The 22,557-nt window shown below is 38.7% G+C and overlaps 1 protein-coding gene and 1 long non-coding RNA gene across 2 annotated transcripts in view; one reads left to right on the top strand and one right to left on the bottom strand.

The window, feature by feature from the left end:
• LOC309502049 overlaps window positions 1–1,132 on the top strand; it is a 117,715-nt gene extending 116,583 nt beyond the window's left edge. The window contains exons 3-4 of the long non-coding RNA XR_014207092.1: window positions 537–663; window positions 996–1,132. This is a non-coding gene — a long non-coding RNA (uncharacterized lncRNA). The remainder of the gene's footprint in view (window positions 1–536; window positions 664–995) is intronic.
• LOC309501994 (uncharacterized protein) overlaps window positions 1–22,557 on the bottom strand; it is a 206,986-nt gene that overhangs the window by 69,464 nt on the left and 114,965 nt on the right. The window lies entirely within an intron of this gene.

The raw sequence follows: 22,557 nt of genomic DNA, 5'->3' as shown, positions 1-22,557 counted from the left end.
GTTTGATGTTCATTATGATTCCAGGGAAGATCATGAGATCATCTCATCCGTGAGTTTATATAGTCAACTACCTTTGTGTTTCAGCCTCTGGTCTCACTGTGATCATTTGCACTTAAACTAGTTTCCTTTAATTAACATTGAGTGTGATTTCAGTCAGTCAGCAACAGATTTCCATTTCTTAAAGAAAACAGGCTTGCAGAGCAGCAGAAGAATCAATATTTTAGAGAGATCAAAGTATCTGTGCTTTCTCTCACCGATCATTCATGGGTTTCTTATTCTACTGAGGATATGAATAAACGCTGAGTGAACTTTAAAAATGAAAGCATCAGATATAAAGCGTTCTCAGATTACTTCAGTCGTCGTAGTTGAGCCGAACCGTTTGTGAAAGTTAGACTGGTTTTTCACTCAAACACCATTGTTAGTTAATTGTGTCTTTAAGGTAATTACAGTTGCACACGTTGGATCAAATAGTTTGTCTGTAATCTCAGGTATTTCCTACATTAGATCCACAAGCTTTAAGATGTGTGTTTTTACAGTGTGTGCAGTGAATGAAGAGCTCTTTAAACACGGCAGTGGAAACTTGTGAAACATCTGTCAGTCTGTGTGTTGCTCCACAAACTTCTGCTTTGACCTGCAGACGAAACACACAATCCTGTCAGTAACGTAAGTTCTTCAAGATTTACTCCTAGTTTAATAAACCATTGTACACTTGCAGCTGTGCTGGACTGAATATTCAGAACAACAGCATTCTTGCTTCTGTGATATTGTTCAAATGGAGGATTTCCAAACTTTAATCTTACATTTCACGTATTTCAAGCTTTCTAACATTACACACATCTCCTCTAAAGAACATGTAGAGCAAACTGAGGAAACTTTATTTCAACAATCACACAGAAAACAAGTTATGTCATATATTTGTCCCTAATGTTTTTAATAAAGTAGTAAATAGTAAATGAATGCATGTTTTTTAAACTAATGACTGGTTTGTTATTTAGTGTTGCCTGTCAAGATTTCATGAAACAATGGCAGAACAAAACGCCAGCATCAACAGATCAAGTGAAGATTATTATATCAACGGCAGCAGCAACGGATCAAGTGGAGTACATTATGAAGATGAATGGAGCCGTCAGATGAGGGAATTTTACAGGAAATATCTATCTGCAGATCTTTATTTTGCAGACTCATTAATTTTCATGATAATTTCAGCCATTGAGATTCCAATCATGATCTTAACTCTGTTTGCGTTGTGTGCTCTTATCAAATCTCATCGCTCCACTCCAGTGTTTGTTATTCATTTGATTCTTTCAGATCTCATTCAGATCATTTGTAGATTAACATGGACAATCAAAAGGTCAGGGGATGCCAATATTACATATGCGCTAAATGCATATTATTATAGTTTGATTGTGGGTGTGTATTTTATGGCATGTGTTGCTTTTGAACGATATCTTCTGGTTTCTCATCCTATCTGGTACAGATCTCATCATTCACTGAAAGTCTGCTGTGTCATTTCTGTGATCATCTGGTGTGTTCCTATGATCTTTGCAGACGTATACTCTGATCGGCTGTTTAGCTTTCTGTCCCGATTTATCGGCTGTTTAATCCCCTACCCAATAGTCATTCTGTGTTTTGTTGGCACTTGTCGCGGTCTTTCACGCACAATATCACTTACTTCTCGAAAGCGCAAGAAAATTTTGGGCAGTTTGTTCCTGGTGCTTCTGACTTACACTTTTCTCATTCTCCCGAACATAATCCTGACTTTTATTATAGATAATTTTTACAGTTCCAACAGTTTTACATCATTTCATATATTTGCGTATTTGTCTAGATATCTTGTGTTTCTGAACCCACTGGCTGACTGTGTATTGTACATGTTCTTGAGGCCTGATGTTGGAGGGTTAATGAAGTCTGTTCACTGCTGTTGTAGAACTGACACACATCAGAGTTCGACACACAGCCGGGACGAACACTCTCGAGACAGTAGTGCAGCGTTTGCCTGCTGTGTTTCAATGCAAAACCCCGCGTCTCATTCACAGACCGCCTGCAGTTCAGTTTAACCTGTTAAGCTGAAACCCCACTTTTGAAAAATCCCCAGAAATGACATACCCAAACTGAAACAGATAAAGTTCATGAACCCTTGCTACTAAAAGCACAAGTATGATCTCATTTGAAAGCTGACAGCTGGCAGTTTATTGTAAATGTAGAATTAATTATTGTCATAATGAAAAAAATTGTTATAAATAGCTTCAAAGTTTTGTAAAGTTATTAGAAATGTATTTGTATGAAACATTTTCATGAAAATATCATTGAAGTTGGCACTGTATCAATCTAGAAATGCACTGCAGCTAAGCCATATGTCTGACCATGTTATATTTAAAATCTGAAGATGATAAGTCTAAAACTCTGTATTTAGTTAAATGTTTTTCAAGATCATGTCATATGACTTTATTTTGATTAGACTCTAAAATGCTACTGATGTTTAGTCATCATCTAAGTCATCTATTCAGTCTATTGTCTCTATTGTTTTGTGGTGCAAACGAGCCCCATTCAGTCTCAGTCTCCCCAGTACACATTCACACACCTCTCCAGCCTGGTTATGGCTCTAAATATGCATATCTTTTGTCTGCATTATAGTTACTAACGACTGGCTATTCACAGGCTATTCATAGGGTTTCAAACCCTAATTTCTTTTATCAAAGTTCTCACTTCACATTTGAAACTGTATCAAATGCCCTTCTGGAATAAAGAAACATTTCAGTTAGCATAAGTTACCTATTTAGAAAAAAGTCATAAAAGAATAACTGCTTGACCTGTGGCAGGTGCACCTAAAGCTAGCTAGCATGTTAGCTCAGCACACCATCAATACACGACAATTTATGAGATTAAAACCATGTTTGTGCTCCAAACTTACTTTATAACGCAAGTCGAGTGTTTTAATAACCTTCTGTGATCTAATTTGGCTTCAGATAAAAAAATTTGACCGAAAATATATTATTTTATAGTATTCTGCACTATGATAAAGTCTATATTAGGGCTGTACTCAACCAAAGAAAATCTTGGTCGACTGAAGTCCTGAAATTTTCGACTAAAAATGACGGTAAAAAAAAAAAAAAAAAAACGTTAAATTAATTAGATGCGCAGTACTTGGTAGCCTTGTTGTCCGCCTAAATGAATAATAAATAAACATAAAAAACTAGTAGGCTATTTGCAGTATATTAAATAGTTTTTGACCTAATTATTTTGCACTGAAATGAGTCTGACACTCGAGTCTGTCGGCTCTGACAGCGTTGCATCACGTGCACCTGCGCAATATCATAGCTTATGATTTCCGAAAATAGTACTATGTTGTCAACTAGTGATATCATCACAAGAACTGTTGAGGAATATGTAACATAATTTAGACAATTATTTTTGTCATATGTTATAATAATAAGTTATAACTGTCAGACACTATCATTTCACCGTGCATGTCCTCGCACCGAGCGAGGCTGAACATGAGCTCAGCTTCGCAGCTGAGACACGAATAGACTATTAACTTAAAGCTTTTACTCTTAATAAACACAAAAGGCACGTCCACTTTAATAAAAAAAGAATATTTATTAAACAAACCAGATCAAGAGCAGAAACGAAATAAAGTGCATAACTGAAAAATAAAGCATCCTAGGCTCAAAACTAACACAACCAACAGCACAGCGCAATTACGCATTAGGCTCCAAATAAAAAATAAAAAAGTTAGGTTATCACACTAAAACATTGAAATTTGCAAATTCTGATATGTTCATATAGCCTACTCAAAACAGACAGGGCAAGCTAACGCAGACAAGTGAGCTTACCACTTTTAGATGATATGTCATGTTTATCGTCGAGCTGTGGAAAACTGTTGCTTGCAAACTTTGCATTCGACCTTTTTCCTGTTATCAATTTTAACAAAATGCTGCCACACTGTCGATTTCTTTGTTGTTGACATGTTAGAAGAGGACTGACTATTAAACGCTCTCACAATTAAATAAATAATATTCAGCATCAAACCTTCTATAGTTATCGCTCTCTCTTGGGTTGGGCTAATCCAAAAAAGGTGAAAACAAGGGGGGTGTTCTGAAGACAGACTGTTACAGTGAAACAAGGGTACTCTGAAAACACCCCCATTAGCAGTTAGTGCTTTCCACCTGATGAAATGAGCGCGCCTCAGCGCGGCAAAACTGATGAAATAAACACGGCAAAACTGATGAAATGAACGCGGCAAAAAATCGACCAATCAGAATTTTGGTCGAACCAGAACGTATCGACCAATTAATCGACTAATCGACTGGGACAGTACAGCCCTAGTCTATATCGATTAGCATTATATTATAAATATAATCTATTATTATGAAAATACCTGACATGGCTCAAAGAACACAGGCAAATCAAATATCATTGCAATCATGTTTATTGTCTTCAAAACGTCTATATCTGCATGTTACAGCGATCTCTGTTAGCTGTTTGTGTGTGTGTTCGAGGCTTCCTGGAATGTCACATGATTATGTCTCTTCTTCATGCTCCATATATGGAGTATTATTGTGCATATAGCGCCCTCAGGCTGCTGGTATGAATTGAAAACACAGTACATCACAGTATCAAGCGCTCATAATGATTACATTGACGCATTTGGGTATAAATTCAATAAATATTATTCCTGTCTATAGAAATCTGATGTAAACCTATGAGAATCTATCAATATTTCTCCAAATCTGCACATTTTTGAGCTAAAAGCCCTGAGGGACGTTGTTTTGTGAAGCACTGTCATGACGACAGCACAGAGTTTTTTTTCTGAATGGACCAGCTGACGCTCATATTAAAGGTATCGATGCATTTTTTCATTTCATAACTCCTGACACAAATTAAGACATAACTGTCACTATAAGTTTCTCAGAATACAATAGTGGTCAAATACTGAAACTTGAGCCTTATATCTTTTTAATGATGTATAGTTTGTCAAGGTATAACATTAAATCTGATAGTAACTTTGAATGAAATACATAAAAATAAAATGCTTCAGTGCATCCGCGCACTGGTGAAGCTTAACAGGTTAAACATCTGCACTCAATAAATGAAGTCAATGTCATTCTTTTCACTGCACACACCCTTCCTTTCTGTGACATTTAGGTTTATTAGAGATAACTCTTGACTCAATTGCTCTGTTTGCGCTCCATTAAACACATACGGTAAACAGAGTTTTATTAACCCTCTGAGGTCTGAGGGGTTTTTGGGGTCCTTGAGATGTTCTGACATGCCCTGACATTTGTGCTTTTTTCAGTTGCTTATAAACATATTAATGGCAAAGGTATAATTACACTCTATTTAGCACAAACAGGGCTACCATAATATGTGAGCAACATGCATGTACATGTTTGTATTTTTGAGAGAATAATGTTTATGCATGGTTATTGAAAAAACTAAAAACTAAAGTTTCTGAAATAAGGCCACAAAACACATACTAAATATGTGACAATAAGACTTTTGACTAATTGATGTCTTTGCCTAGAGTTTTTTCTTCAAAATGATGTGAAAATCATCCTGCCCTTATCATTCACATAACACAATACATTGATTTAAATCTTGTAAAACACTTTTTGTTTGAAAAGGCAATATGCGCAAGGGGCGTCAACCATTCAACAGCATCATGCATATGTAGTGGTTCACACCTGAGGAGACAATGGGGCCCGCATACTTAATGAGCCATTCATTCAGGTGTGTCACCTATAGCCACAAGAAAGAATGCAAGAGCAATATATATACAGTATATATATATATATATATATATATATATATATATATATATATATATATATATATATATTCTACCAAATTGGTTCACAGTTGGAAGCATGTCAATTTTTTTTTTTTTAACAAATTTTGCTTGCAAATTGTATAATATCCAAGGAAAACATGTCTATTAATTGTGCAGTTAATTCTCATACTGTATTTTCAGTTTTGGAATATGTATCCTCTCCCCAAATTTGTCAATAATAAAACACAATAAAAATTATTTAAAGAAAATGCTTATATTTACCTTTTAAAATTTGTTTACATCTACCTTGTAAATATATATATTTTTATTAAAAAGGTTACAATTACAACAACAATTGAAGTGTAATCTTTCTTTGTAAAAACTAAAGTATACATTTTATCATACATATTTCAAACTTCGAATATAGCCTACATTGACAAAACATACTATATTTAACATATTAGCAAAAATTGGCAAACAAAAGCTTATTTGAGGTGGCAGATATTTTACAGTAAAAATGTGTAATCTATCCAAAACTAATCAACGAAATGTTGTCTTTCATATGTCTGTAACATAGGTCTTTCGTTTTTATTATAAGGAATATAAATGTTAATTTGCAGTTTAATACGTTGCTTATACAAATACATTTTATTTCAACATATTTCAATCGATTTTACTCAGTATAGCTAAATAGTTTGCTAAAAGCAGATCATTAATTCACACACAGAAACGCAATTCAAATTTAAACCGTCTTTTTGCGAGTTGTGGTAAACAGCGCATCTCTGCCGTTCATTCATTCACACAGAAACGCGATTTACTTGAGAATGAAAAAAAAAACTTACTACATTATTCCATCCGTTGCTCCTCGAAATACCAGCACTTCTGAGGTAAGTTTTCCATTATTATTATTCCTCACAGCGCTGCGAGACAGTGTAGACAAGTACACTGATCATCTGAATAAACTTGATGTGTTTTCTCGAGCTGATATGTGGGCGTTCACAGTTTGTATGGGATCGTCTCAGTCATTTGCGTTTGAATAGCGCGCGCTCTCCGTGGGCGTGGCCGATTATAACGTAATGAGATGAGATGAGCTCGACTGGAATCGCTCTCTTTTAATACAGATTTCACAAGATTAGAATATTTGTTTTTTATATAAATTACTTCATTTAAAAGAAGAGAATTCAAGCTTCATGCCTGTGTGTCTGTATGTCTGTTTGACTGAGTATTCGCTCAGTTATTGTTCATTTTCGGACGCGTTTCAGAATGGACTTCACTGGCAGAGAGAAGGCAGAACTCGCTTCGTGTTTATTTTTCTTTATTTGGCAAAAAGCACAACACTTTGTTTTTATTGTGAGTATACACAAAAATAATACACATTTAACAGAATCGATTGATGTATGAAACTCCTATGGAAAATCAAAGTCAACAGAGTATTTATGAGTTTCTTTTACATTGACAAAAAAAAAGCGAGCTGGTATCGCCGGCGATATAGCCGACCTCAGGGGGTTAAAGATGTATTGATGTGCTGTTGATGCTTCTGCTGACGTTCTCTATCAGCAGGACTTTATCATACGATGGAGAGGAGGGTTGTATAAAGCACGGTTTATTCTCATTAATTCCCCCGATAGACTGACAGATCAACAACATCAAGTAGTTTAATGTCATAGTCTTGCTTGTGTTCCTAATGCATGTACATTATACTCTTTTACCAAATAACTACTATTCACAGCACTTGAATATTGTTAGTTTAACTTCTATTGTTCTCCTCATTTGTAAATCGCTTTGGATTAAAGCGTCTGCTAAATGATTAAATGTATTAAAAAGATGGTTCACTCAAAAATGAAGATTTACATAATGTACATATGCCCTCATGTCGACCAAAAGCTGGATAACTTTCTTTCTTCTGTGGAACATAAAAGACAATATTTAGAGATTTCTTTGTCCATACATTAGAAGTCAGTGGACAGTTTCGGGTGAACTATCCCTAAAAAGACTTGATTTAAAGTGCACAGAATATATTAGAACAAAGAGTACAAAGTTTATATACAAATATTAACCAGAGCTTGCATGGAAATCAGAAGAGAGTTATTTGTAATATTGTTGTGTCTTTATAGAAGTGTTTCATATCGAGTCAGAGACTATCCTGTATTCTCTCTTTTCTATCATTAATATAATTAAAGAGCTCTCGGTTCTCCCGTATGTGTTTCTGTCTGTGATTATTTGACAAATAACAGCTGAGTTGAACTGTAAGTGGAGAAGGTCAAAACCAGAAACCAACTACACAACTAATGGTCTTTTGCACCAAGAGGAATTCCCACCTTGAGAGAGAGAGAGAGAGAGAGAGAGAGAGAGAGAGAGAGAGACTGACTTTGACTTTAACCCTCTGGGGTCTGAGGGGTTTTCTGGCATGCCCTGACATTTGTGCTTTTTTCAGTTATTTATAAACATGTTAATGGCAAAGGTGTAAATTCACTCTATATAGCACAAACAGGGCTAGCATAATATGTGATCAACATGCATGTATATGTTTGAATTTTTAAGAGAATAATGTTTATGCGTGGTTATTGAATTTTTTTTAAATGAAAGTGGCTGAAATAAGGCCACAAAACACATACTAAATATGTGTCAACAAGACTTTTGACTAATGAATGTTGTCGCTTCGAGTTCTGGCTTCAAAATGATGTGAAAATCATCCTGCCTAATCGTTCACATAAAACAATACATTGATTTAAACTTTGTAAAATCGTTTTTTTGTCAGAAGAGGTTTATGCGTGGGAGTGGTAATGGCCTATCAATATTAATGAGATTCAGACCAGGGGTGTCACATAGGGGCTGTTTACACCTGGCCACATCATGCGTTTTCTCAGATCGGATAGCTATCTGATTTATCAAAACGATTCCATTTACACCTGGTCACATAAATGTGTTTTTGCGAAACGGATTTAAATCCGATCTTCAATTCCCGCGCTATATGCAGATTTAATGGAGTGCACGTCACCGAAAGCAAAAGATATGAGCTGCATTTTATTGATCATCAGCTAAAATTTCAAAGACCGCAATAAAAGAGAGCGGCAACAGCCCTGATAAGATCATTTCGTTTCTTAAGAATTTACTTTTAATGATGATGATTGTGTGTTAAGCGTCTGCGACTTACTTTCACTTTGATTTGCAATAGTTTGCACGTTGGCTTAATGAATAGATGCTCAGCTTCTCATCTGCGGTGACGCGTGTTCCAGTAGCGTCGTCATATCTGGCTATAACATTACATATAGCCTATTACACGCTCTCACACGTTTATTTATTTTTTTGCATTTTTGGGAGGAGTACAATTTACATATGTGGTTTCAACAACCAGATGCATTTACACTTGTCCAGTTTAGTCAGGAATGCGGCCCAGACCACCTCCTGAAGTGGTTTGAGCGATCGGATTCAAATCCGCCTCGAATGCGTTTCGGAGGGCATTTACACCTGGTCTTTTCACGATCGGATAGCTATCCGATCTGAGAAAACGCATGAAGTGGCCAGGTGTAAACAGCCCCATAGACACTCCCCCAATGGCTAATGGGCCATCAAGTGAAGCAGCCTGAACAAAGATGTAGAGGAGATTCAAAGGTTTTGTTTTTCAATCTGTTTTATTGTAATTCCTCTATGTGGAGGAACTAAATGTTCTAAATTTGCTCTAAGCAAATCAAATGTGAGCAAAATAAAAAAATAATCAGTCTGCTATAAACAAAGCAATTGTGAGCGATAAACAAAAGTAAAGGCAGGTATCTCACAGTAAATGCTTATGCCCCGTTGATGCGGGCTCTAAGCAAATCAAATGTGAGCAAAATAAAGAATCCTGAAAAAACTATCACAGGTTATAAAAAATATATATTAAGCTGCACAACAGTTTCCAAAATTGATTTAAAAAAAATAGTCATCATATCAGAATGATTTCTGAAGGCTGATGGTTAGTGGAAGGTGGTCAGCAGAGCACACACATCTGAACACAGTCACACATCTTTATGCCACTCTTGAAAACAGTTCCTGTTCAACTGAAGTGAACATTGCATGCCTGGCATTTCCATGGTGTTAATTGTCTTTTACCACGCACTGCTGTGCAATGCACACAATTGCGGCGACCAACTGTGGCAACATCCCTGTCATCTGAAGTCAGCTCAGCTCCTGGAACTGGTACATGGTCATGTATCTGTTGATGGGCGATATACACCGCACGCATTTAGTGAAGCACGCAATAAACGGATCGTTCGCGAACGACACATCACTAAAACATTTACACAGTCTGTATTCACAAACATCTGTGCATAAGGCAGCATGATAAATACTGTCATAGGCCAACCAAAACCAGAACATTTATATAACAATATAATGTATTTAGACAGTATCACATATTTTACCGGAGGCTGAAATATATTTGCACTAAACCACATTATATAACCTATAAGCAGATATTCGCAAACAATCTACATTACGCATAAGGCAGTATTTTAGCATGAATCAGTGTCATAAGCTAATCAAAACTGAGTGAAATATATTTAATATACAAATATGTTTAAAGAGCAATATCACATTTAAAAAAGTTTACACTTGAGCATATAAGTTACACGAATGTTAGGGATATTGTAAGGCAATCGTTCCTGTAAGGTGTCAAAAGCTAGCCAAAACTAGGCAAAATATAGTCTGAAAATTCAGAAATTAAATATATATAAAGTTCTATATTATCAGAAAATGAATTATATAACAGTAAACAACTTACTCTGAACTTGTATCCTCGGCGGGATCAATTCGCTCTTGAAAATGCTGCCGTTCGTCGTCCGAGTTACAATCTTCCTCTGAGGAAAAGGTGAATTCTTCCTCGCTGTCCAGAATCATCTGAAGGGCGTCTTTACCGGAGAAACGAGCCATCCTCTCTAAACGCAATGAACTATCAGTGAATCTGATCTGATGAAACTTCGTGTTTTTAAGGCATTGATCGGGGGGCGGGTGCGATGCATAGATCACCTAAACTATTTACCATGTGAATAGCGCCGGGGGCGGGGCGGCCTCAGCTCATTAGAGATAATGAAGGGAGAAGGAAAAAACGGTACCGCTCCTTGCTTTCAAACGGATTACATGAGTTGAAAACATTCGTTTTTTATATTAATTACTTCACTTAAAAGAAGAGAATTCAAGCTTCATAAAGACATATCTCACGTGTCTGTGTGAGAAGTATTCGCTGATTTATAGTTCATTTTCGGACGCGTTTCAGAATAGACTACACTGACAGAGAGGAGGCAGAACTCGCATCATGTTTATTTTTCTTTATTTGGCGAAAAGCACAACACTTTGTTTTTATTGTGAGTATACACAAAAAAATACACACATAAAGGGATAGTTCACTTTGAAATTAATTTTTGGTATGTTTTAGCTTACCTCAAGGGCATCCAAGATGTAGGTGTCTTTTTTTCCGCAGTAGTTTCAATTTTTATATTTTTAGGTCAAACCGTTCTTGTCTGTCAGTCATAATGCAGGTCTATGGTCACGGTCTCAAAACACATGCACAGAGTCCAAATTAAAACAATTCCCCGTCGTCCAAATTAAACAATTCCCCATCGTAAGTACACATTGATGGCCTAAGACACGAAACGAGCGGTTTGTGTGAGAAAACGAACAGTATTTATATTGTTTTTACCACTTATACGCAGCCATGTCGAAGTGATCTGATCTGACGTGTACGCAGACTGGTGCATAGATATATACACTAGATGTCGCCTTAAAGACATTCGTTCAATGAACTGCCGTAGACAAGGCGACATCTAGTGTGTATAATGTCTATGCACCAGTCTGCGCACACGTCAGATCAGAGCACTTCGACATGGCTGCGTATAAGTGGTAAAAACGATATAAATACTGTTCGTTTTCTCACACAAACCGTTCGTTTCGTGTCTTAGGCCATCAATGTGTACTTACGATGGGGAATTGTTTAATTTGGACGACGGGGAACTGTTTTAATTTGGACTCTGTGCTTGTGTTTTGAGACCGTGACCATAGACCTGCATTATATGACTGACAGACAAGAACGGTTTGACCTAAAAATATAAAAATTGAAACTACTGCGGAAAAAAAGACACCTACATCTTGGATGTCCTTGAGGTAAGCTAAAACATACCAAAAATTAATTTCAAAGTGAACTATCCCTTTAACCCTCTGGGGTCTGAGCTGTTTTCTGGCCCTGGAGGTGTTCTGACATGCTCTGACATTTGTGCTTATTTCTGTTACTTGTGACATTGTCATGGCTAAAGTCTTATTACACTGTATTTAGCACAAACTCTGCTACAATAATATATCAGCAGCATGTATGTAAAAGTTTGTAGTTTTGAGATAATGACATTTATGTGTGGTTTGTGAAAATACAAAAAAAAAATTGTCACTGAAATAAGGCCATGAAACCCATACTGATTATTTCTTCACAAGACTTTTGAAAATTGTATCACGTAGCCTAGAATATTTGCTCCAAAACTATGTGAAAATCACCCTGACTGCTCATTCAGATAAGACAATATATTGATTTAAAATTTCTAAGACGTGTTTTGTGTGAGAAAGCTTTATGCGAAGAGGCGTGATCATCTCATTAATATGTAAGCCTTTAACACCTGAGAAAGACAAAGACACTCCCCTAACTGCCCTATTAGGAGCGATCAGGCCCTGTCATTCAGAGCAACCTTGCACAAAGAATGAGGAGATTTAAAAAAGAATGGCTTTTAGATTGTTTGGATTTATTTACAACACAACATAATCCAAAGATACACAACAAATGACAAAAGAGCACATTGAAAACAATGATCCAAAGACAGAGACCTTTGTGCCATTCCTAAAAACATTGTACATACCTTTCATTTCCAAGGTGTTTGATTTTCACTTTACCATTCATATACAGAGACTCATGTGAATGTTGAAGTCAGCAGGACTCAGTGGAGCATCTGGTCCCTGAAAGAAAAGAAAAAAAGTGAACACACTGGTATCAAGAGAAACTAGGCCTGCACGATTTTGGGAATAAATTTTAGATTTTTCTGGTTAAAATTGCTTTTTAAAATTCACAGAATACACACACACACACACACACATACAAATGTTTCCAACAATATATAATATAATGAACACCAGGTTTGTTGTGCCTTGTAGGCATAGGCTATGCGCAGTGATGCATAAAATAATAATAACAATAGCCTATAGCAGCCTATAAATCTTCCAAAAGATTTCAGTAACAACTATGCTAGAGAAAAAAATATTGATTATCATATGTTACTTCAAATGTTTCCATTCGTTATGTTGATATGAAATGAGATAATAGTAAAAACAGAAAGCCTAATGTTTGGTGCATTTTGCTTTTCAAACGCGATCGCGCTCCAAAATATGATACATTCAAACGCAGAGCGCTCCAAAATATGAAACATTATGGTTACCATATTATACATATCTGCGTTTGAGCAGATATCCACAAACAGTATTTAACAGTAAACACGGGTCTAAATATTATAATATTCACCATATATCTAGCAACAGTTCAACTGCAATGTGAAGTTTATGCAACAATACCATAAACTAATAAGTAAGAATTTCTTACCTTACATCTTTCTTATCTTCAAATCGCGTTCTTCTTCTTCTGATGTAAATCCAATGTAAGCTCAGACGTGTCTTCCAAACTCGACGAAAAGCAGAGACTTGTGAAGTGTTTTGGTGTTTTGTTTTTGAGGTAACGAGGGCGTTCGCGTTCCATGTGGAGATTTGCATGTGAATCTCTTTTGCGTGAGTGGGCGTGTCGAATTAAAAATAATTAGCAAGCGTTTGAGATACTGGACATCCTGTTGGTTTTATACAAATTACTTAAACAGAGAATATTTGTTTTCAGTTTGAATCCGATAATTTAAAAGTACACACTTAAATGTGTATAAAGGTATATGGCTCATAAATGTGTGAGAAGGATTCGCTGAGTTTTGTTTCAGTTTATAGACGTGCTCAAGAAAAAAAAGTTCACCGCGACGGAGAGGCAGAACGCACACCCTGTTTATTTTCTTTATTTTACAAAAGCACAATGTTTTGATTTGATTGTAAGTGGACACATACAAAAGTAGAAATATCACAGATTCTTTTTTTATATTTCTTTTTTCTGTATGACCATAAATGACGGAGTAATTGAAGTTTATTGTGCTACAATGTGAAGAAAATCCTGCAAAACGCGGGGGCGCGTTTGCCGACCCCAGAGGGTTAACAGGATCGAGTGATGTAAAACACAAGCATATAAGATAAAAATTAATATTAGTATTTTGATTCTTTTTTGCACTGATAAGGAAAAAAACGAGCCTATCGCGCCAGCGCGACAGCCGACCTCAGGGGGTTAACCCCCCTTTATTACAAAATATTCAAGGTTTAACTAAACCTTACATAGATTTAAAAAGTAATTTAAAACACAAACATACAATAATAAATAGCACAAAAAACAAGCATGACAATAGCACAATTAAATATAAATTTGCAAAGCACCATCAAAATCAGATTCACATATGCACTGGTTTACTCCCCAAATGTGATTGAAAGTCTCCAGGTCTTTAACCAAGTTATTGTATGCATATTCCACCTTTAATCTAGTTTTAATTAACCCTTTTAAAATTAACATTGCATCAGTTGACCCAACATTATTTATTTTGCTTTTACGTGAAATCCAAATTCCCATTTTTGCTTGCCCAAACAAAAAATTAAGCAAAACATGGATCTGCTTTCTGTTTCTGCTATACTTTGGTCCATAGATAAATAACATAGGTGAAAAAACACTTCTCCCAAAACTGTACACCATTCTTCTAATTGAGAAAATAAAGGCACAAGCCTCCCACATTGAAAAAATAAATGAAAGACAGTTTCAGTCATCCCACAAAAAGGACATCCCTCCTGAACCTGGGGATCGAGGTGTGCTCTGTATCTGTTTGTAGCTATTAACCCATGCACAACTCTCCACTGAAGGTCTCCAGACCTTTTTTCAATGGGAGGCTTGTACAAGGCCCTCCAGCAACCCTTTGGGGAAGAGCCTGATCCAAATAGCTCTTGCCATTTTGACTCTTTAACTCCTCCTAAAGAGTGAGAGTGTGAAACTTTTACACATGTGACGTACAGTGCTTTCTTCTCAGTTTTACTGAAATGGTCCAGTACAGGTGTCTTGAAGGTCAACAAAGACCCCTCCTTTTCTTCAAAAATACCCACAGCCGGAATTATTCTTAGTTCAGGAAAAGTTAAATCCATATCTTCATTAGTTGTTTCCACACTGCATTTAAATTCCGTCTATAGGCTCTCAAGAATTTCATTTAACAGTCTTTGTGTCCGACGAATTTATCTTATTCCAATCTTGGAGGCTAGCATTTCAGGAGACATTCATCCATCTGAAGTTATTAAATGCCCAATCTTTACAACTCCTGCAGCCTTTAGAAGATTCCTCATCGATGGTGATTTTAAAATCGCTGAGTCCACTATAGAATTGTGCATTAGGGGTTCCTCCTGTTGGAAACTTTTATTCCTTCATCGAAGCAAAAACCAGGAGACTTGAGATGGATTTTATAAGCAGAAGAGATTTATTCTTCTATGTCTGTAGTTCATCAAGTCTGTAGTTCATCATCATCAAGTCTAAACTAAAGAAAGTTGCCTTGCACTTTTATATACATTTAGGGGGAGGGATTTATATTGAGGTTGAACAAAGCATGTCAATTAAGTATACAGGTTAAGGAACCGCCCTAGACTCCAGCGTGTTACCAGTCTCAATCCAATCAGCATAACTATTCAAACGCATATATGCTAATCCAATCAGCCTGACTAGATTGCCCATACATTAACATTATCATAGAGACAAAAGCACTGCTGTACATTGAGCTTAATGGTCAGGAAATGCATAAAGACAAAGGGTGAGGGTGAGAGTCGTCTCAGCAATTAGAGAACAGGACTGGCAGGGATCTCTTGATATAATCATCATAACTGAATCTTAAAATGTTAACTTCAATGTACTCAACTTTTACTGTTGCAACCTAAATTAAACATTTAATAAATTTGTAATACAACATTTCCCCCTTTGAGAGTTCTAATAACTCTCACAAAATACAAATTTAGACACTTAAAAGTTCATTCTTGTAACTTGAAAAAGTTACAGGCACATATAAGTTAATTCTTGTAATGTGTGATAGTTACAGGCACAAAGCAAGTTCATTCTTGTAACGTGTGATAGTTACAGGCACATAGCAAGTTCATTCTTGTAACGTGTGATAGTTACAGGCACATAGCATGATCTGTGTAGTTCTTCTGTAATTGCATGACACAGAAACAAACATGCAATTTAGGGTCCGTGAAGTTCTTACGGGTAATATTCTTTTCTGGTTGGAACGGTCATTTTCTCGTGCTGGATGTGGTTGACACATTTGATACTAACAGGTTTCCGAACCATGAAAAGTTATCTTCAGTCATCTGGTGTAAAGATCAAGAATGTCTTGTTGTATTTTGTTCAAGTTCTCTGATGGATGACTGAAGTTCCCGTAGGTGAGTCTCTTTCCCAAGTAGCTAACCTGTCCAAGTTGTTTTGCAGGGTTCTACTGGACCATGTTAATTCTAAATAAGGCAATGCATTTTTATGTTCTGACAAAAGACCATTAAACCATGCGCGAACTAGAGGACCATTATCATCTAACACCTTCTCTGAAGTGTCAGCAATCCCGCTGTAAGCTGCAGCGGTCTGGCAAAATCTTTCTGTGTACTCACAAACAGTTTCACCCTTCTTCTGTAAACAACTAGTGAGCTTTGACCAGTCCACGTTCGGTCCAACAATGTTTTTTTAAACTTTCAGAACTCCCTCTCTCAATTCATCTTTTCTGGCATTTTGAAACTCAGAAATGTTTACAGCACTTTCAAAATCATTGAATTCTGACTCAGTCAAGATCTGTGATATTAGCTGGGTGACTTCAGCTAGAGACATATCGTAGAGCCGCATCTTTTTGGACAACTCTCTCCTAAACTCAGAAAAATTTCTTTGCACTGATGGCAAACTTTCAGCAATTCTCTCAATATCTTTAGGACCTAAAGCTGTGTTGACTGCTTGTATGGGGGTTGCAGATGGCACTGGATTAACCCCTTTTCTCCTATTCTGAGCCTTTTGTCTTGCTCCACACACTTCAACTGCATTTACATCTTTCATCATTGCATTGACATTGTCCTCTATTCTATCAAAAGACTGTAAATCAGGATAGCTTTCATTTGACTGTTGGTTTTCTGAGTCATATTTGGATGAGGCCTTATGGCCCATCTTTTTGAGAGAGGACACTTGAGAGTGTATTGCTAACAATACACTGAGCATGTTCTTGTGCAATGGATAAGCTAAATTCTCTGTGACAACAGATAATGGCTTTCACATTGTTCTTGCGAATACTATCTCCTAGTATCTTTTTACAATCTTCAATTGACCATACTTTTTCTGGGTGAATGCCAAATTTCTTTGTTAAATTCAATCTGATTGACTCAATCACGATAGAGTCCATGTGCTGTCCTAACAAAGACTTGAATTCACTGTCTGCCCATAAAGGTGTAGCTAGTCCAGCTTTCTCGGTTGTGGGAATCAGCCTAGCATTCTTTCTAACCATTTTGTGAGTTTATTTGTTACCACACAAACAAACACTAAAACTTCTCTGATCAACAGAGGGTACACGTTAACACAGATCAACTATTGTTAACCTTCCTTGCCCAGTGCAAAGGATAACACAAATTACTAGCACTTTACGCTAATCTTCCCTGCCTGAAAACAGAGGATAAATTTCATCTCTAAAAGACAACTTTAGAGGATAACTTAGTTAAGAAAACCCTGCAGCTGTTTGTTAGCTTCTTCTCTGTCAGCGCAGAGGAAAACAAATTTGTACTGGTCTTCATCGGTTCTTTGAATAGAGTGAAACTCACCGAATCGTTGGTTGTACAGAAAAATTTCGTCTGGAACTCAGTCAACTTGAAGTTTTCAATCTGGTGGAAGCTGGAAAGATTCAGAAGATTCAGTCAGGAACTTAGGAAGTTCTTTGTTGAGTTTCCTTTTTCTCCATCCGGGTCACGGCGGCAAATTGTTGGAAACTTTTATTCCTTCATCGAAGCAAAAACCAGGAGACTTGAGATGGATTTTATAAGCAGAAGAGATTTATTCTTCCATGTCTGTAGTTCATCAAGTCTGTAGTTCATCATCATCAAGTCTAAACTAAAGAAAGTTGCCTTGCACTTTTATATACATTTAGGGGGAGGGATTTACATTGAGGTTGAACAAAGCATGTAAATTAAGTATACAGGAACCGCCCTAGACTCCAGCATGTTACCAGTCTCAATCCAATCAGCATAACTATTCAAACACATATATGCTAATCCAATCAGCCTGACTAGATTGCCCATACATTAACATTATCATAGAGACAAAAGCACAGCTGTACATTGAGCTTAATGGTCAGGAAATGCATAAAGACAAAGGGTGAGGGTGAGAGTCGTCTCAGCAATTAGAGAACAGGACTGGCAGGGATCTCTTGATATAATCATCATAACTGAATCTTAAAATGCTAACTTCAATGTACTCAACTTTTACTGTTGCAACCTAAATTAAACATTTAATAAATTTGTAATACAACACTCCCTTGACCAGAGACCTCCCTCATCCGTGATGTCTCTTGAGATATTAAAAGTCCTCCAGGCTATGAACACTGAATGGTAAAAGGAAGTTAGTCCAGTCAAATCAACATTTTGAATGTCCAGGAGAAACAAATGTTTATCCAGCCCCATCCCTCCTGCTCTTCTAAGGAGGGCACCAGCTACTCCAGACCAGCTTACATCCACTCCGTAGAGGAATCTGTAGCCTGAAAGTCTTAATTCTGCTTTTTATATCCACTAGTCCTTGTCCACCTTCTTGTCTGGGCAGAAACAAAGTTGATGCTTTTATCCAGTGGTTACCGGACCAAAAAAAGTCTGTTAAGCGGTTTTGGATTTTTTCAACCAAATCTTCAGGAGGTTCCAGAATGTTAATTTTGTGCCATAGCGTTGAGGCTACAAGGTTGTTGCAGACCAGGGCTCTTCCCCTATAGGATAACTGTGGTAGCAGCCAATGCCAGCAAGACAACCGAGCACACACCTTCTCCACCAGGCCCTCCCAATTCTGTCTCTTGTAATCTTCCCTTCCTAAAAACACCCCCAAATATTTTAACCCAGATTTCCCCCATTTTAAATTACCTGGGAGAGCTGGAGTATTGTGGTCTAAACCACACCACAATGCATCACTTTTTGCCCAGTTTACTTTTGCAGGTGAGGATTTACCATAACTTAATAGAATCTCTTTTAAAACCTGAACATTTTTAACATCCCTTAAAACAACAGTAATATCATCAGCATAAGCTGAAACTTTTACATAATCATTAAAAATAGCACCTTGTACCTTCAAACCCATTAAACTCTCTCTTAGTTTACATAAAAGAGGTTCTATAGCTAAGCTATAAAGCTGACCAGAAAGTGGGCATCCTTGTCTGATACCCCTCTGTACCTTGACAGGGACACTCAGGCCTCCTGCTATCATTACCATACTTGTTGCATTATTGTACAACAACTTTATCATTTTTCTAAGTTTCTCTCCAAACCCAAAAGCTTCTAATACTTTAAAAAGATATTGATGATCAACACGATCAAAAGCCTTCTCTTGATCAAGTGACAGTATGTGACGTTTAATGAGGACAGAAGATGCAACTGCAAGAAAACCAGTTTTATTGAATGAACACGTAGAAAGTGGTAGAAAACACACAGTCCAATGAGCCCTGGCAGCGCAGGGGGCAGATGGGCAACCCGACAATCCGCTGAGTGAAGAGATGAGACAGAATCCTCCGATGATGGCTGGCAGACAGAAACTCAACCCGAACCCGTGGTGTGATGAGAAGAGACAGGATCCTTTGACGACAGCAGGCAGACAGAAACTCAACACAAACTCCAACGGGAACCGGGAAACCAACGAAGACCACACAGCACAGGGAATAATCCAAACAACGATCTGACAAACACAGGATGAAAGACCAGGAGCTTAAATAGAGATCGCTGATCAGAATCAGCTGGCGCTGATGACAATCAGCGACCACGCCCACACACACACATATACACAAACACAGCGCGAGAAAGAGTCAGTGAATTCATGAACCGTGACAGTACCCCTCCCCCTAGGAGCGCCCCCTGGCGCTCCCAGGAGGACCTACCTGTTGATTGTAATCATCAATAAGGGAGTGATCCAGAATGTCTCTCGCAGGAACCCAACTTCTCTCCTCCGGACCGTAACCCTCCCAGTCCACCAGATACTGAAATCCGCGTCCCCTCCGTCTCGAGTCCAGAATACGATTTACCGAATACGTAGGTTCCCCATCTACGAGTCGCGACGGTGGGGGAACCGGGACTGGCGGATTAAGATGAGAACGAAAAACGGGCTTTAATTTGGAGACATGAAAGGCGGGATGAATTCTCCTGTACGCTGGAGGAAGTTTGAGGCGGACTGTCACCGGACTAATGATCTTGGTGACAGTGAATGGGCCAATGAATTTGGGAGCTAGTTTATTAGACACGGAGCGGAGCGGAATGTTTCTTGTAGAAAGCCACACTTTTTGACCCACGACGTATACGGGAGGCTTTGACCGGTGGCGATCGGCCTTAGCCTTGATGCGTGCTCCCACCTGGAGCAGAGTCTCGCAGGCTCTGGTCCATGTGCGATAGCACCTCTGGACGAAGGCGTGAGCGGAGGGGACCGCGATTTCGGATTCCAGGCTAGAAAAAACTGGTGGCTGGTACCCTAAGCTACACTGAAACGGAGATAGGCCCGTAGATGACACTGGCAACGAGTTATGGGCGTACTCCACCAATGAAAGTTGCTGACTCCAGGAGGAAGGATTCTTGGACACCAAACATCGGAACACTCTCTCAAGATCTTGGTTGGCCCTCTCGGTTTGCCCGTTGCTTTGGGGATGGTAACCCGAAGATAGACTGACAGTCGCTCCCAGTAATCTACAAAACTCCTGCCAAAATTTGGACACAAATTGGGAACCCCTGTCAGAAACCACGTCTGTCGGGAGGCCATGTAACCGGAAGACGTGATCTATGACAGCCACCGCTGTCTCCTTGGCAGAAGGTAATTTGGGCAAGGGAATAAAATGAGCCGCCTTCGAGAACCGGTCCACTACGGTCAAAACAACCGTTTTACCCTGGGAGGGTGGGAGGGCGGTTATAAAATCTAGCGCTATATGGGACCAGGGTCTCGAAGGGACAGACAGCGGTTGGAGTAACCCATCTGGGGGTCGATTGGAAGTCTTACCAGTGGCACAAACCGAGCAAGCCAAAACAAAACTCCGAATGTCGCGAGCCATTAATGGCCACCAGAATCGTTGCTTGACCAAAAAACTGGTGCGATTTACCCCTGGATGACATGCCACGCTGGAACAATGACCCCATCGAATAACGTCGGACCGAACCCCCTCTGGCACAAACAAACGACTCGGTGGGCAACCGGGCGGAGGCGTTACCCCTTCTAAGGCCGTCTTGACCTTCGATTCGACCTCCCATGTGAGTGTGGAGATAACTATCCTCTCGGGCAAAATGCACTCGGGAGTAACCGGGCGTTCGGATGGATCAAAAATACGAGATAAAGAATCGGGTTTGATGTTCTTGGACCCCGGGCGGTACGAGAGTGAAAAATCAAAACGACCGAAAAAAAGTGCCCATCGAGCCTGCCTGGAGTTGAGTCTTTTGGCAGATCTAATATATTCCAGGTTCTTATGATCGGTCCAAACGATAAAAGGTACCCCCGACCCTTCTAACCAATGACGCCACTCTTCCAGCGCTAACTTGACTGCCAACAACTCTCTGTTACCAATGTCATAGTTACGTTCGGCAGGCGATAAACGATGGGACAAAAACGCGCAAGGGTGCATCTTGTCATCTGTGGAAGAACGCTGGGATAGAACTGCACCTACCCCCACCTCTGACGCGTCGACCTCCACCACGAACTGACGTGATGGATCAGGGGCAATCAGAATGGGAGCTGACCTGAAGCGGCTCTTGAGGTCAGCTAATACAGCCTCGGCTGTATCGGACCACCTGAACGTCGTTCTGGGGGAGGTCAAGGCAGTCAGAGGTGCGGCTAGTTGGCTGAAGTTGCGAATAAAACGCCGATAGAAATTGGCAAACCCCAGAAATCTCTGTAGGGCCTTACGGGAATCTGGACTTGGCCAATCCATCACAGCCTTAACCTTGTCAGGGTCCATGCGCACTCCCTCAGATGAGATGATGTAACCTAAGAAAGGAACAGACTGTGCATGAAAAGCGCATTTCTCCGCCTTGACAAAAAGCCCATTCTCTAGCAACCTCTGAAGCACTCGTCTGACGTGCTGAACGTGTTCCTGGAGAGAAGAAGAAAAAATCAATATGTCATCCAGGTAAACATATATGAATTGGTCTACCATATCTCTCAGCACGTCATTGACGAGTGCCTGGAAAACCGCTGGGGAGTTGGACAGCCCGAAGGGCATGACCAAATATTCAAAATGGCCCCTGGGGGTATTAAATGCGGTTTTCCATTCATCCCCCTTCCTGATGCGAACCAAATGATATGCATTGCGTAAGTCCAATTTTGTGAATACAGAGGCTCCCTGCAACCACTCGAAGGCTGAAGACATCAACGGCAAAGGATAAGTATTCTTTACCGTGATGTTGTTCAACCCTCGGTAATCAATACACGGTCG

This window comes from Leuciscus leuciscus (genome assembly GCF_965113295.1).
Source record: "Leuciscus leuciscus genome assembly, chromosome: 6".
Classification (NCBI taxonomy): domain Eukaryota; kingdom Metazoa; phylum Chordata; class Actinopteri; order Cypriniformes; family Leuciscidae; genus Leuciscus; species Leuciscus leuciscus.
This window is presented reverse-complemented; position numbering and strand designations above follow the sequence as displayed.